Consider the following 14,671-nt stretch of genomic DNA (forward strand, 5'->3'; position numbering starts at 1 on the left):
TGGCTCAGTTGGTTGGAGCATCGTCCTGTACACCAAAAGGTCGCAGGTTTGATTCCTGGTCAGGGCGTGTACAGGAAGCAATCGATTAATGTTTCTCACATTGATGTTTCTCTCTCTCAAATTAATAAAAACATATCATCAGGTGGATTAAAAAAAAAAGAAAAGAAAAGAACATCAGCCCTGAAATCAGATGCCCAGTGTTCAAACCTGGCTCTGCTATTTACTGACTGTGTAGTTTAGGGTAACTAACAGCCTTCCTGTAGCTGTGTTTCACCATTTGTAAAATTGGGCAGCAATAGAATCATCACAGTGATTAAATTAACTGATCAATGTAATAAAGTGCCTGATACATTGTAAGGGCCATGGAAGTGTGAAGGTTGGATATTACTGTGTTTGTTCCATTTCATGGGTGCAGGATATTGGCTGCCACTGTATCCTCAGTGTGCAGCACACAGGGTTAATAAGCATTTGTTGAATAAGAATAAATAAAGAGCTGGAGCCCATTTCCAGACTCACCCAGCCACTGCTTGGGAGAGGGGCATCTGAATCTGAGAGCTGGAGGACAAGAGACCAGGGGCCCGAGGGTGTGGAGACAGATCAATCCCCTTGATGTGGTTACAGACACATCTGCTCCATTGACAAGGTGGCTACTGGTTGCCACAACAACACTTCTGGCCCCAGAAGAATGTGCTAGAGACAACGGGAGGGCTCAGCAGCCACCCATGACTTAGCCTCGGATGGCAAGCTGCCTCTGACCCAAAGAAAGTGTCACACCCTATTCTCCTGCATGCACACACCCCCACGGCTGCTCATGGACATGGAGAGAGAAATCCAGGGGGACTTGCACACACAGCCAAGGGGAGGCATCACAAAGGAGGCCAGAACCCAGACAGACCTCATAAGAGACATAAGAGATACACACAGGCCACCGCAAGGGGTCCAAGGTCACACTACTTGATGCCACCCACCTAGAGGCTGGGCAACTTGTCTTATCTAGGAAGCCATGGATTAAACTTCACTATTCACCTGTGGTCCCTGGCACTTGCAGACCCCCAGTTTGTGTGTGTGTGTGTGTGTGTGTGTACATGTGTATATGTAAGTATATGTATATGCACATGTGTTTATTTGTGGTATGTGTTATATGTGTGTGTGCATATGTGTTTATTCATGTATGTGTGTGTGTGTGTGTGTTGGTAGTGGGAGTCACCATGTATAGGTTGGAGGAGAACACAGTACCATCACCCTCAGGAGGGAAGCCACACCCACAGTGGAGATAGTTGAGTATGAAGAGAGACAACCACTGAGGCATTACAGCTACAGTCCTGCTCTCTGGCCAAGATTCTGGGTTCCAATCACAGCTCTGCCCTCACACTGTGGAGAGATGGGATAAACAAGGCCTTCTACCCTCAGCCTCAGGTTCCCCACACTCACAGCAAGTGCACACAGGGGTTTCACATGGAGCTCCCCAGTGCAATCAGGGTAGACAGCAACTGTGAGCTCCACATTTACTAGATAGGGCTCTGTACTGCCTCGGAACTGCAAGCCTGGGCTCAGTTCCCATTGATATCCAGTTTGGGGTAGGTGCCAAGGACTGCGGGGGGCTTTTGCCTACCATAGGTCTCAGACAGGGTTTCTGAAAGCACAGTTCCCAGACCCTCTCAGGGGGTCAGGAGGTCAAATCATTGTCACAATCCTTCTCCCAAAGGTGCCTGGCAGAGTGCTCAGGCTGTGACTAGATGTGACTTTACTGCCAAAGTGACTGAACACAGGGGCTGATATGAGGCACTAAAGAGATCTGAGAAAATGTAAAACAATGAACTTTTTCTCACTAAGTTTTCTTTTTTTTAAATTTATTTTTTATTTTTTATTGATTTTTTACAGAGAGGAGGAGAGAGGGATAGAGAGCTAGAAACGTCAATGAGAGAGAAACATCGACCAGCTGCCTCTTGCACACCCCCTACCGGGTTTGTGCCCTCAACCAATGTACATGCCTTTGACCGGAATCGAACCTGGGACCTTTCAGTCCACAGACCGATGCTCTACCACTGAGCCAAACCGGTTTCAGAACTTTTTCTCACTAAGTTTTCTTTTATTGATTTTAAAACAAAAAGCTATTTTTCATTAAAAATGTGTTATTTATGTATCAATAGACATACTGGATTCATTATTTTTTAAAGTAAACTTTTTATTGTTGATAGTATTACAGATTTATCTCCTTTCCCCCCTTTACACCCATCCTCTCAGCCCCTCCCCAATTCCCCCATCTTTAATACCCTACTGCCAGTATCCATGGGCTATGCCTATCCTATATAATAATAGAAGAATATGCAAATTGTCTGTTACTCTGTAGAGTGATGACCGATCGAAGTCATGGGCTTGAACAGCAGAACATTGCTCTGGAGATGGAGCAGAAGTGGGGATGCACCTGAAGGAGGTGGGCCCAGCCTGAGGTGACTCGAGGGACTGAGGGTGGGGTTTGTAGCAGCCAGAGAAGGCCAGAGGGTCGGGTGCTGAGCCAGGAGCACTGGAGCTGTGTGGAGAGGTTCTGATGTCAAAGCAGAGTGGGCAAAACAATTTCCTGCGCTGGGCTCCTAGCATTTAAGTTCTTTGGTTTATCTCTTCTCATCTCCCCAACCCCACATTGAGGTATGTCAGTCTATGCCTCCATACTTTGGGTCTTATTTTGTTGGTTAATTTATTCTGTGAATTAGATTCCACAAATAAGTTCATGTTATATTTGTCTTTCTCATTTCACTTAGAATAATATTTTCCTGGTCCATCCATGCTGTTCCAAAGGGTAAGAGATCCCCTTTTTAATAGCTGCATAGTATTCCATAGTGTAAATGTCCCACAGTTGTTTTATTTATCTACTCATCTAATCTAGGGCACTTGGGCTGTTTCCAAATATTAGCTATTGTAAATAATGTTGCTATGAACATAGGGTGCTTATATTCTTTCTGATTAGAGTTTTGGGGATCTTAGGATATATTTCCAGAAGTGGGATCTCTGGGTCAAATGGAAGTTTCATTTTAAAATTTTTGAGGAAACTCCATACTGTTTTCCATAGTAGCTGCACCAGTCTGCATTCCCACCAGCACTGAACTAGTGTTTCCTTTTCTTCATATCATCACCAGCATGAATTGTTTGTTGATTTTTTTTATAATGGTAGCAATTCTGACAGGTGTAAGGTGATATTTCATTGTGACTTTAATTTGAACCTCTCTGATGATTAATGACTGAGAATTTTTTTTACATCTCTTGGCCATTTATATGTCCTCTTTGAAGAAATGTCTATTCAAGTCTTCTGCCCATTTTTAAATTGTATTATTTGTCTTCCTTCTGTTGGGTTGTGTTTCCTCCTTTTCTTTCCTTTGGGGGTAACTTTGTCTACCCATTTTTGGTCTCACTGATTGATCTCGATGTTGAGACGTGTAGCAGCTGCTCCTTGGCAGTGGCTTCTTGGGCTGTGGTCAAGGTAGCATCAGCTTCTCAGTTGGCAGCGGCTCCTCTGGTGAGTGTTGTTCACAGCAGTGGTGTCTCCTCTGGCTGGTGGGTGAGGCTGCTCTTATAGCTGCTACCCTGTTTCCCCGAAAATAAGACATCCTCCGAAAATAAGACCTATTTACAGGTTTCCTTCTGAGTGAAATATAAGGCATCCCTGAAAATAAGGACCCCCCCCCCAGGCTAAACATGAGAGATTTGGTCCACTGATTCTGAAAGAAATGGAGTCACAAGAAATTCACCAGGAAATTCAGGAATTGGATTGTTATGATGATGTTCCAGAAGATGATGACATGATTGTCATTGAATAAATGAGTAAATTCTTGATACTGTAGGATTCACAGTTTGTCTGGTTTGTATTGACAACTACCGTACTACCGTATACAGGTAATAAATTTCCTTTATTTTCATTTAACAATAAATGTGTACCGTATTCTTCTTCATGGAAAAATAAGACATCCTCTGAAAATAAGACCTAGCGCATCTTTGGGAGCAAAAGTTAATATGAGACACTGTCTTATTTTCAGGGAAACAGGGTATTCCTAGGATGGGGGTGGGCTGATTATGAGGTTGCTGCTCCTTGGATGGGGATGGGTTGCTCGTGTCTGCTGCTCTTTGGATGGGGGCCAGCTGCTCATGTGGCTGCTGCTCCTTGGACAGGAGCAGACTACTCATATGGCTGCTATTCTTTAGATGGGGGCTGGCTGCGTGCTTCTGCTGTTCCTCAATGGGATGGGCTCTTGTGATGCCACTGTTCCTTGGACAGAGGCAGGTTGCTTGTACAGCTGCTTCTCCTTGGATGGGGGCTGTCTGCTTATGCAGTTTCTGCTCCTCATGTGGGAGTGAGCTGCTCATGCTGTTGATGTTCCTTGGACAGGGACAGGCTCCTCACCCAGCTCCTTCTCTTCGGACAGGTGCAGGCTGTGTGTGGGTGCTGCTCTTGGACCAGTGAGGACTGCACAGGGCTGTTGCTTCTCAGATGGGGCAGGCTGCTCTTTTGGCTGCTGCTCCTTGGATGTGGGCAGGTGGCTCATGTGTCTGTTGCTCCTCGGAAGAGGGTGGGCTGCTCATACAGGTGCTGCTCCTTGGACAGGGGCATGCCACATGAAGCTGCTGCTCTTAGACTTGGGGTGGGTTGCTCGTGGAGCTGCTGCTCCTTGGACAGGAGCAGGCTGCTCATGTGTCTGCTGTTCACGTGGTTGCAGTGCCCTGGGCTAAAGCGTTGGGCCGGTCAGAAGGCAGCAGTCTTCAGAACTCACAGGAGCCTGTGCCTTGTGCAGCTGGAGCCTCGTTGACCATGGAATCATAGCCTAAGTAGCATGTCCCTGGCAGGGGTGGCTGTAGAGGGCACTCTGGGTCAAGTTGAGGCTGGGAACCCAGTTATAGCAGCTCTTCCCTTCAAAAAGGCTAGGCCCCTTAGGGCAAGCTGGCCTTCCAGTACTGTTTGCGATGGTGGCAGGAACTGCCTAATCAGGCGAATCTGAATAACCTACCCCTGAACGTCCTGTGGGATCTAACTGCGCCTTCTTCACACACACACACACACACACACACACACACACACACACCACTTGACCACACACTCCTCTTTTACTCCCTCACTCACTCATGCTCTTTCCCTCACTGCTGCATTCTCCCTGCCTCTATAGTTGGGTCTGGGGTGTTATTAACCCATTTCTGGATGGAGTTTCCTCTCCACGTGTCTGGTTATGTGGCTTGCTCTCAAGCCTGTTTGTCAGACAGGATAAAATTCACCTCAACAAGACACAGCACAGAAGGAACTAAGCACAAATGTACTTACAACACCAATAACCCCAATATAAGTGATCACCTGAGAAAACAGTTAGGGCAGAGAAAAGAGAGCATAAATGCTATAGAAGAGAGAGAAAAAGATAAGAGATCAAAGAGAAAGGAAGAAAAAGGAGAGGACACACACACACACACACACACACACACACACACACACACAGGCAAGATACTGCAGAACCAATAAATAAAACAAAACAAAAAATACAAACACCACACACCCAGGAAAGAGGGTTGGGGCATAATCTGTAGAGGGTGAGCTCATATACTGAAAATAAGATTAAGAATTGGATGAATATGGGGAGGACCTCAATTTAGTATTAAGTAAGTAAAAAGGGAATAAGTGGATGAGAAGAAAGAGAATGAGAAGAAAATAATAATAAATTAGCAAAAAATTTGTTTAAAAAATGGTATAAAATAGCAAATAAAAATAGTAATGGTAAAATAATGTGAAAAGAAATAGAAAATAAAGCAACAAACAAAAACAGTAAAACAAAGAAAAAGGGATAATAAAAAATAAAAATGAAAAAAGTGAAGTGTCATTCCTTTGGCTGGCTTCTGATTCCAGTCGTCTGTACTGTACTTGTTTCTCAGTTTCCCCATTGCTGGGGCTAAAGATTTCTCTTTAGGCCAGTTTCTATGACATCAGGAAGTATTCAGATTCCTTTGTATTATTCAGGGTGGGATCTGGGTATGGCTGTATTGGTTGCCTGGAGACTGGAGGGAGGGGCTATCTCTCAGTGGAAAATGGCGACCAGGGCTCAGGTATGACTCAGCACCAGACTCACTACCACCTCTCTTGGACTGCTGCCCACTCTCCCCAGATTCCACAAGTCCACACCTTCTCCTGCACCTCAGCCACGAGTAAGTGTCTGTATCCAAAAGGTCCTATGAACTAGGTTCAGTGAAGAAAAGCACAGGATCCAGAGTGAGGAGGGACTGCGTCCCTGCAAGCTCCTCTCAACCCTTCAGGGCTGCCTTTGAGCTCAGATGCAAAATCCAGACTTCAAGATCCAAAATCCCCTACCTCCCGCAGTCCTGTGAACCCTTTTTCACAGTCAGATGCTTTGCCCGTCCTCAGGGATGCGGCTTGGCGCTGTGTAGTTCCTCCCTGACCCTCTGGGCACAGAGGTTCGGGCAGACTCTCTTGCCTAGATCCTTGATTTCACCTTTATCCAGGGGACTTATGCCCTTTTCAACTGCAAACTGTCTTACTAGCTGTGTCTCCTTTGCCAATTCTGGCTGAATTCCACTCGTTTCAGCTGCTCACTCTATTTGCTCCAGGACAAGGCTCAGGACACGTCCATCTATTCTGTTGCCATTTTGTCTCCCCTCGACCCTTTTTCTGAGCATTTATTATGTGAGATCTCTGGGATTTTATTGCCTATGTTCTCCTCTAAAATTTTATGGTTTCATGCCTTACATTTAAATATCTTATCCATCTTGAGTTTATTCTTGTGTATTGTGTAAGTTAGTGGTCTAGTTTCATCGTTTTGCATGTCTGTCCAGTTTTCCCAACACTATTTGTTGAAAAGACTGTATGTTATTCCCTCCTTTGTCAAATATTAATTGACTGTAATGGTGTGGGTTAATTTCTGGGGCCTCTATTCTGATCCATTGGTATATATTTCTATTCTTGTGCCAGGCTGTTTTGGCTACAATGGCTTCATAGTATAGTTTGATATCTGGTATTGTGATCCCTCCTACTTCATTCTTCTCAAGTTTTCTGTAGCTATTCAAGGTCTTTTATGGCTCCATATGAATATTTTTGGAATATTTGTCCTAACTCTATGAAGTATACCATTGGAATTTTAATAGGGATTGCATTGAATCTATAGGTTGTTTTAGATAGTTTAGACATTTTAATGATGTTAATTCTAACCATGAACATGGTATGTTTCCATTTGTTTCTATCTTTTTCTATTTCTTTTTTCAGTGTTCTATAGTTTTCCAAATACAGGTCTTTTGCTTCCTTGGTTAAATTTATTCCTAGGTTTCTTATTTTTGTTGTTGTTGCAATGATAAGTGGGATTGCTTTTTTAGTTTCTCTTTCTGAGAGTTCATTATTGGTGTATAAAAATGCCATCAGTTTCATTTTTAAATTTTTTAAAAATTTTTATTACTTTTTAAAATAAATCTTTATTCATATTATTACAAATGTTCCTCTTTTTCCCCCCCTCCATTGCTCTCTTCCACCAGGTTCCCAACCCACCCTCTGCCCTTTCCCACCCCCCATTGTCCTCATCCATAAGTGCAGTTTATGTTGTCTCTTCCCCTTTTCCCTGAGAATCATCAGTCCACTCCCCTTCCATACCTCTGATTCTATTATATTCACCAGTTAATATTGTTCATCAGATTTTTAATTCCCTTGGTTTTTACATTCACTTGTTGATAGTTGCGTATTTGTTGTTCATAATTTTTATCTTTATTTTCTTCCTCTTCCTAAAGAACTCCCTTCAGCAATTCATATAATTCTGGTTTGGCCTTGATAAACTCCTTTAGCTTTTTTTTATTTGTGAAACTCTTTATCTGGCCTTCGATTCTGAGTGATAGCTTTGCTGGGTAGAGTATTTTTGGCTATAGGTTCTTGCTATTCATCACCTTGAATATTTCTTGCCATTCCTATCTGGCCTGCATGGTTTCTGTTGAGAAATCAGCTGACAATTGTATGGGTGCTCCTTTATAGGTAACTACCTGCTTTTCTCTTGCTGCTTTTAATATTCTCTCTTTGTCTTTTGCTCTTGGAATTTTAATTATGATGTGTCTTGGTGTGGTCCTCTTTGGATTCCTTTTGTTAGGGGTTCTGTGCACTTCCTGGACTTATAAGTCTATTTCTTTCACCAGGTGGGGGAAGTTTTCTTTCACTGTTTCTTCCAATATGTTTTTGGTATTTTGCTCTATCTCTTCTTCTGGGACCCCCATAATTCTGATGTTGGTTCGCTTGAAGTTGTCCCAGAGGCTCCTTACACTATCTTCAACTTTCTGGATTCTCTTGTCTTCTTGCTTCTGTGGAGGAGTGTCCTCTGGCTCTTTGTGTTCCAAATCTTTGTCTTGATTCTTGCGTTCCTCTAGCTTGCTGTTGGGTGTCTGTATAATATTTTTCATTTCAGTCAGTGTATGTTTAATTTCTAGTTGGTCCTTTTCCATATTCTTGAGGGTCTCTCTCATATGCTCGAGGGTCTCACTAAATTTATCAGCCTTTTCTAGGAAATTCTTGAAAAACCTTATAACCGTGGTTTTGAACTCTATATCCAGTCATTTGTTGTCCTCCATTTCTTTCGTTTGTGATCTATTTCCTTGTCTCGGCATTTTCACTGCTTCCCTGAGTTGGTAGGGTAGCTTTGTGTGATAATGTGTCCTATATGGTTCAGTGGGTCAGCCTCCCAGTTACCTGAGGTGGACACTCTTGGTGCACCCCTTTGTGGACCATGTGTACAGCCTTGTTGTAGTTAAGTCTTGATTGTTGTTGGTATCACTGGGAGGAACTGACCTCCAGGCCAATTTGGCTGTGAGGATCAGTTGTGTCTATGCTGGGAGACAGCCTTATTCGATTAGACTTGAAAAATTGCAAAAGCCTCTTTGCTCAGCTTGGATGGGGCGGAGTTTCAGGGTGGAGCCTACAGCCTTGTTTTCCCGTCAGCCCCGCCCTATGAGGTTCCTGAGTCTCAGTGTTCCTCAGTGTCCTTCAGTACTTGCTGTAAGCACCCCTGAGAGAAAGGTGCCCTCGAGTTTCACCTGCTACCAGACAAGAGTCTCTCCCCCAATGAGCCCGGAACTTGGGTTCAGTGCAGTTGTAAGTGGGGTTCAGTGCAGTCCAGAGCTTTTGTTTCCTTTCTGCTAGGGCAATCCAGCTGCACAGTTAACAGTCCGCCCTCTGCACGCATTCACGTGCACTCCTCTGGAGCTCTGCCTTTCACCACTCCCCTGAGTTTCTGCCTTACAGCACAGATTCCCTCTGTATGAGCCTGGGTCCCCAGAGTCTGGCCAAGAGCTGGGGTTCAGTGCAGTCAGAACTGGGGCTCAGCACAACTCCAGAGCTTTTGTCTCCTTCCTGCTAGTGCAATGTAGCAGCATAGTCAATAGTCCATCCTCTGCACGCATTCAAGTACGCACCTCCAGGGCTCTGCCTTTCTCTGCTCCCCTGAGTTTCCACCTTACAGCCTAGATTCCCTCTGTATGAGCCTGGGTCCCTAGGATCTCACTCAGAACTGGGGTTCAGTGCAGTCAGAACTGGGGTTCAGTGCAGCCCAGAGCTTTTAAATCCTTCCAGCTAGGGAACACCAACCAGGCACTCAGTCGCCCCTTTTCTCAGGCTCCATCCTCCCCACACGCGCACACAGTGTCTCCGTATTTTAGGCTTTTACAGCTCCTCTGATTTTCCTTCTGGTTTTCTCTTTCCTTCTAGTTGTTGTAGAATTTCCAGTCAGTCAACTTTCCTGTAGTTCTGGATAATGTCCATTTTGTATTTTAGTTGTATTTTTTGAAATTGTTGTGTGAAGCTTCAGTTAGGCGTTTACCTATGTCATCATCTTGGTTTCTCTCCCTGGGTTTTTCTTACTGTTCTCTTTTTTCATTCATTTAGTTTTAGGGTTAGATATTTTATTAGTCATTTTTCTTATTTCTTGAGGCAGGCCCGTAGAGCTATGAACTTCCCTCTCAGGACTGCTTTTGCCATGTCCCATAGGTTTGGGGTTGTTGTGTGTTCATTTTCATTTGTTTCCAGGAAGATTTTATTTCTTCCTTGGACTAATTGGTAACTCATTCATTGTTTAATAACAGCTATTTAGCCTCCATACATTTGAGTGCATTTGTTTCCAGGAAAATTTTATTTCTTCCTTGGTCTAATTGGTTACCCATTCATTGTTTAATAACATGCTACCCTGTTTCCCGAAATTAAGACAGTGTCTTATATTAATTTTTGCTCCCAAAGATGTGCTTGGTCTTATTTTCAGGGGATGTCTTATTTTTCCATGAAGAAGAATACGGTACACATTTATTGTTAAATGAAAATAAAGGAAATTTATTACCTGTATATGGTACGGTAGTACAGTAGTTGTCAACACAAACCAGACAAACTGTGAATCCTACAGTATCAAGAATTTACTCATTTATTCAATGACAATCATGTCATCATCTTCTGGAACATCATCATAACAATCCAATTCCTGAATTTCCTGGTGAATTTCTTGTGACTCCATTTCTTTCAGAATCAGTGGACCAAATCTCTCATGTTTAGCAATAGCATTCTGAGACAGAGCCTAGGGGGGGCCTTATTTTTGAGGGATGCCTTATATTTCACTCAGAAGGAAACCTGTAGGTAGGTCTTATTTTCGGAAGATGTCTTATTTTCGGGGAAACACGGTATTTAGCCTCCATATATTTGAGTGCTTTTGAAAATTTTTAATTGTAGTTTATTTCTAACTTAATACTATTTTGATCTGAGAAGATGCTTTAATATTCTTGAATTTGTATAAACTTGTTTTGTGCCTAACATATGGTTTATCTTTGAGAATGTCCCATATGTACTTGAGAAGTATGTATATTCTGTTCCTTGGGGTGAAATGTTCTGTAAATATCAGTTAGATTCATCTGATCCAGTGTGTCATTTAAGGCCTCTGCTTCCTTGTTGATTTTTTGTCTGAAGATCTATCCAGTGATCAGTGGGGTAATAAAGTCTCCTATGATGACTGTATTGCTATCAATCTCTCCTTTAAAGTTCTTCAAGCATTTTTTTTTATGTATGTGGTTGCTCCTACACTGGATGCATATATGTTTATAAGGGTTATATTTTCTTGAATCATTTCCCTTTAGTATTATGAAGTGGCTTTCTTTGCCTCTTATTATAGTCTTTGTTTTGAAATCTTTTTTGTCTGATATGAGTATTGTTACTTCAGTTTTTTCCCCTTTCCATGTAATTTTTTCCCATCCCTTCACTCTCAGTCTGTGTATATCTTTTGTTCTGAGGTGGGTCTCTGGTAGACAGCATATATATGGGCCATGCTTTCTTGGTCCAATCAGTCACCCTATGTCTTTTGACTGGAGCATTTAATCCATTTATTTAAGATTATTATTGATAGGTATTTATTTGTTGCCATTTTTATTTTCTTGTGCCTATGATCCTTTCTCTTTCCCTTTCTTCTTCTTAAATCAGTGCCTTTAATAGGTTGCTTGCCTCCATTTCATTTAGTTCTTTTTCTGGAGATTCCTTCTTTTCTCTCATTTGAAGGTTGTTTCTTTGTCTCCCCATTTTAGCTGTCTCTTTATATTTGCTTCTATGTATTAGAACTGTTGTGCCTCCTGTCTTTGTGGGATGGCCTAATGTAGAAAGTATCTTGAGGGATCCAGAGGTGCAGTGCTCCTTGTGTGCATTATTTGGGCTCTCCTGTTCTCACTGGGACTTGATTGTTGATGCCCTGTTAGTAGGAAAGGTACCTCCTCTGACTTGCTGCCAGTGAGGTTGGGGCTTGCTGGATTTTGCTCTGATGTTGATGAATCTGGTCTCTTAATGTATCTAACTATCCATCACTCACTCACACACACACTAAGCATATCCACACACTACTCTCCTCTCACTCATTCACACTTTCTCCCTCACTCCTGTCCTGTCAGCCACCATGTTGAACCTTCATTATCATTTAAAATAAATTAATGCATAAATATTTTTTCAGCTCTAATTTTTATTACTATAAATATTGATAGGTTTACACACATGCAACAGCTCTGGGTCTGCAATAATTTGTTAAAATGTTAAGGGGTCCTGAGCCTTTGAGTTCCTCCACTTGTCCAAACCCAGTAAATAATAAAAATAGGGAGCAGATGCTGAGCCCTTTCCATGCACCAGGCCCCATTCTAGGGTTTGAGAAGGTGATCTCATGGAGTTCCAACACCAGCCTTAGGAGAAAGGGACTTGGAGACAGGAGGACCCAGGCTGGGTTTCCTCATTATTATTGATTGTTAGTGTGTGCCAGGCACTTTTCCAAGCACTTTCACACATTCTATCATGTAATCCTTGCAATATAAGGAAAGTACTGTTAATAGCCTTAGTATTCAACTTTCCTAGGCCTGCTGTGACACAATTCCACAGACCAGATGTCTTAAACAACAGAAATATATCTCCTCACTTCTGGAGGCTAGAAGTCCAAGATCAAGGCATCAGCAGGATTAGTTCTTTTGGAGACTGTGGGGAGAATTGGTTCTGCTTCTCTCTCCTTGGCTCATAGATGGTCATCTTCTCTACTCCATGAATCTCCATATTGTCATCTTCCCTCAATGCATGTCTCTGTTTCCAAATTTCTCCCTTTTATAAGGACATTAGGGGCCCAGTGCACAAATTTGTGCACCTTGAAAGGATCTGTGGGCCAGAGGCTGCAATGGGCTCAGGGGCAGGTCTTGGCCTATTCTCTGTGCCCCAGCCCAGCCCCTCCCTCCATGGCTCCTTTCTGCTGGCAGTACCACTCCTGATGCCATGGCTCCCTATGCGCTGAAGACACCAGCCCTGCTCACACCCACTGATAGTGTGGAATGATTGGGGATGGCGCGAACAGCAGGTATGAGCAGGGCTGACACTGTCAGTGGGTGCAAGCACTGGCAGGACTGCAGCGCATGGGAGTAAAGAATTTTTAGTAACCACCAGAGGCTTGCCCAATGACAGCGACTGGTGCCCTGCTTTGGTCTGGTGATCCCACTCACCACGGCCAATGCCTTCCATGTTTCACACACGTCTCCTGGTAGTAAGTGCACATCATAGGGACTGGTTGTTTGGTTGTTTTGCTGTTTGGTCTATTTGCATATTAGACTTTTATTATATAAGATATTGGATTAAGACCCACGTTAATGATCTCATTTTAATTTGATCACCTCTTTAAAGATTATATCTTTAAATAAGATTGTATTCTGAGGTCCTGGAGATTAGGACTCTAACATATGAATTTGGAGGGACACAATTTAATCTATAATACCTGGTTATAGGTGAGAAAACTGAGGCAAAGAATTTAAGTGACTGGCCTAAGACCACACATGCTTTAAAAGCTAGCAGCAGGATGCCAGTTCTAGTGCACCATCTCTGTCCACCCTTCAGCAGTTTTGCCTGTTCATACTGAGCCAGTCATTCCAGCCTGGCAGGGCTGTATGGGGAAGAAACAACAGAGGTCAGGGGAAACATCCAGAACAGTGCCTGGCACAGAATCAGTACTGAACAGATGTCAGCAGCTAATATATGGTCTGCCAGGCCTGAGTCCAAATCCTGCCCTTACTTTTTATTCTGTGTGACCTTGGGAGGGACTTAACCTCCCTGAGCTTTTCTCATCTGTGAAAGGTAGGCTGGATAATAGTCTTTCCTGAGAGCTCTACAACAAGGGTCTACTGGGCTTCCTGATGTCCTCAGGGCATATCTGCCAGTACCAGGAGAGGGCTGTGATGGCAACTCTTCCTTCTCCTCCTCAGATGCAGAGGTCCCTACCAGTCTGAGCCACTCTAGACCTCCAGACCCCACCCCATGTGGCTTCCCTCATAGTATGGTGGAAGGTCTGACTCAGGGCACACATCAGCCTGCATTGGCAGAGGGAAGAAGAGGAAAGAGTTCTATATAGGTGAGGAGGGCATAGAATCATTGGGGATGTCTGCTTCTGGCCAAGCTAGTGTCACAAGAACCAGTTTTTCCTCATACCTGAAACAAACTAACAAAACAGACAGAACAGTTGAAACAGTGGTTATCAAGACAGAGGATTTCAGACCACAAAGGGCAATGATCCTTGCATATAAGAAACCAATGAGGTGAGCCCTATGACTGCCTCACTTGCTGCCTTGAGAGTTTCCAGGCTGAGGCATAGAGAGTGGGAGCTGCACAGGGGCCCATGGAGGTCAAGCAGCCATGGTTTTCAGGGAAGAGAATACCTGCAATGAGAGAGGGCCCCAAGAGAAACCCGCAGACCCACGGGGCCTTTGTAAGCATCCAGAAGTACCCAGTGCATGTACTGAGGACATTCTCTGAAGTTGGGGAAGAAGCAGTTGAAAGGATTATGGTCAATTAGCATCACACAAGACTAGGAATAGTACCTGTTCTCACTGTCAGACTAAGAAGCCTCCCAGCTCAGGCCAGTTGGCAGAGCTCTCAGGAGGGCCTCGCCTCAGTGCTGAGGCCTGATTACCTCCTACTGAGCCTGCTTTACCCACCTACCAGACCAGGAAACAAGACCCCAGAGAACCAAACAGTTTTCAAGTTACTTGACTGCATTTCTGAAAAACATTCATAGGAATACAAAAATATCCAATACCCAAACAAAACTTCACAAGCTCTGGCTCTAATTGAAGGTCACCAGGCATGCAACGAAGCAGGGAAACATACCAACAGTGAAGAAAAACATCA

Source organism: Pipistrellus hanaki (assembly GCF_964339955.1).
Source record: "Pipistrellus hanaki genome assembly, chromosome: 2".
Classification (NCBI taxonomy): Eukaryota; Metazoa; Chordata; class Mammalia; order Chiroptera; family Vespertilionidae; genus Pipistrellus; species Pipistrellus hanaki.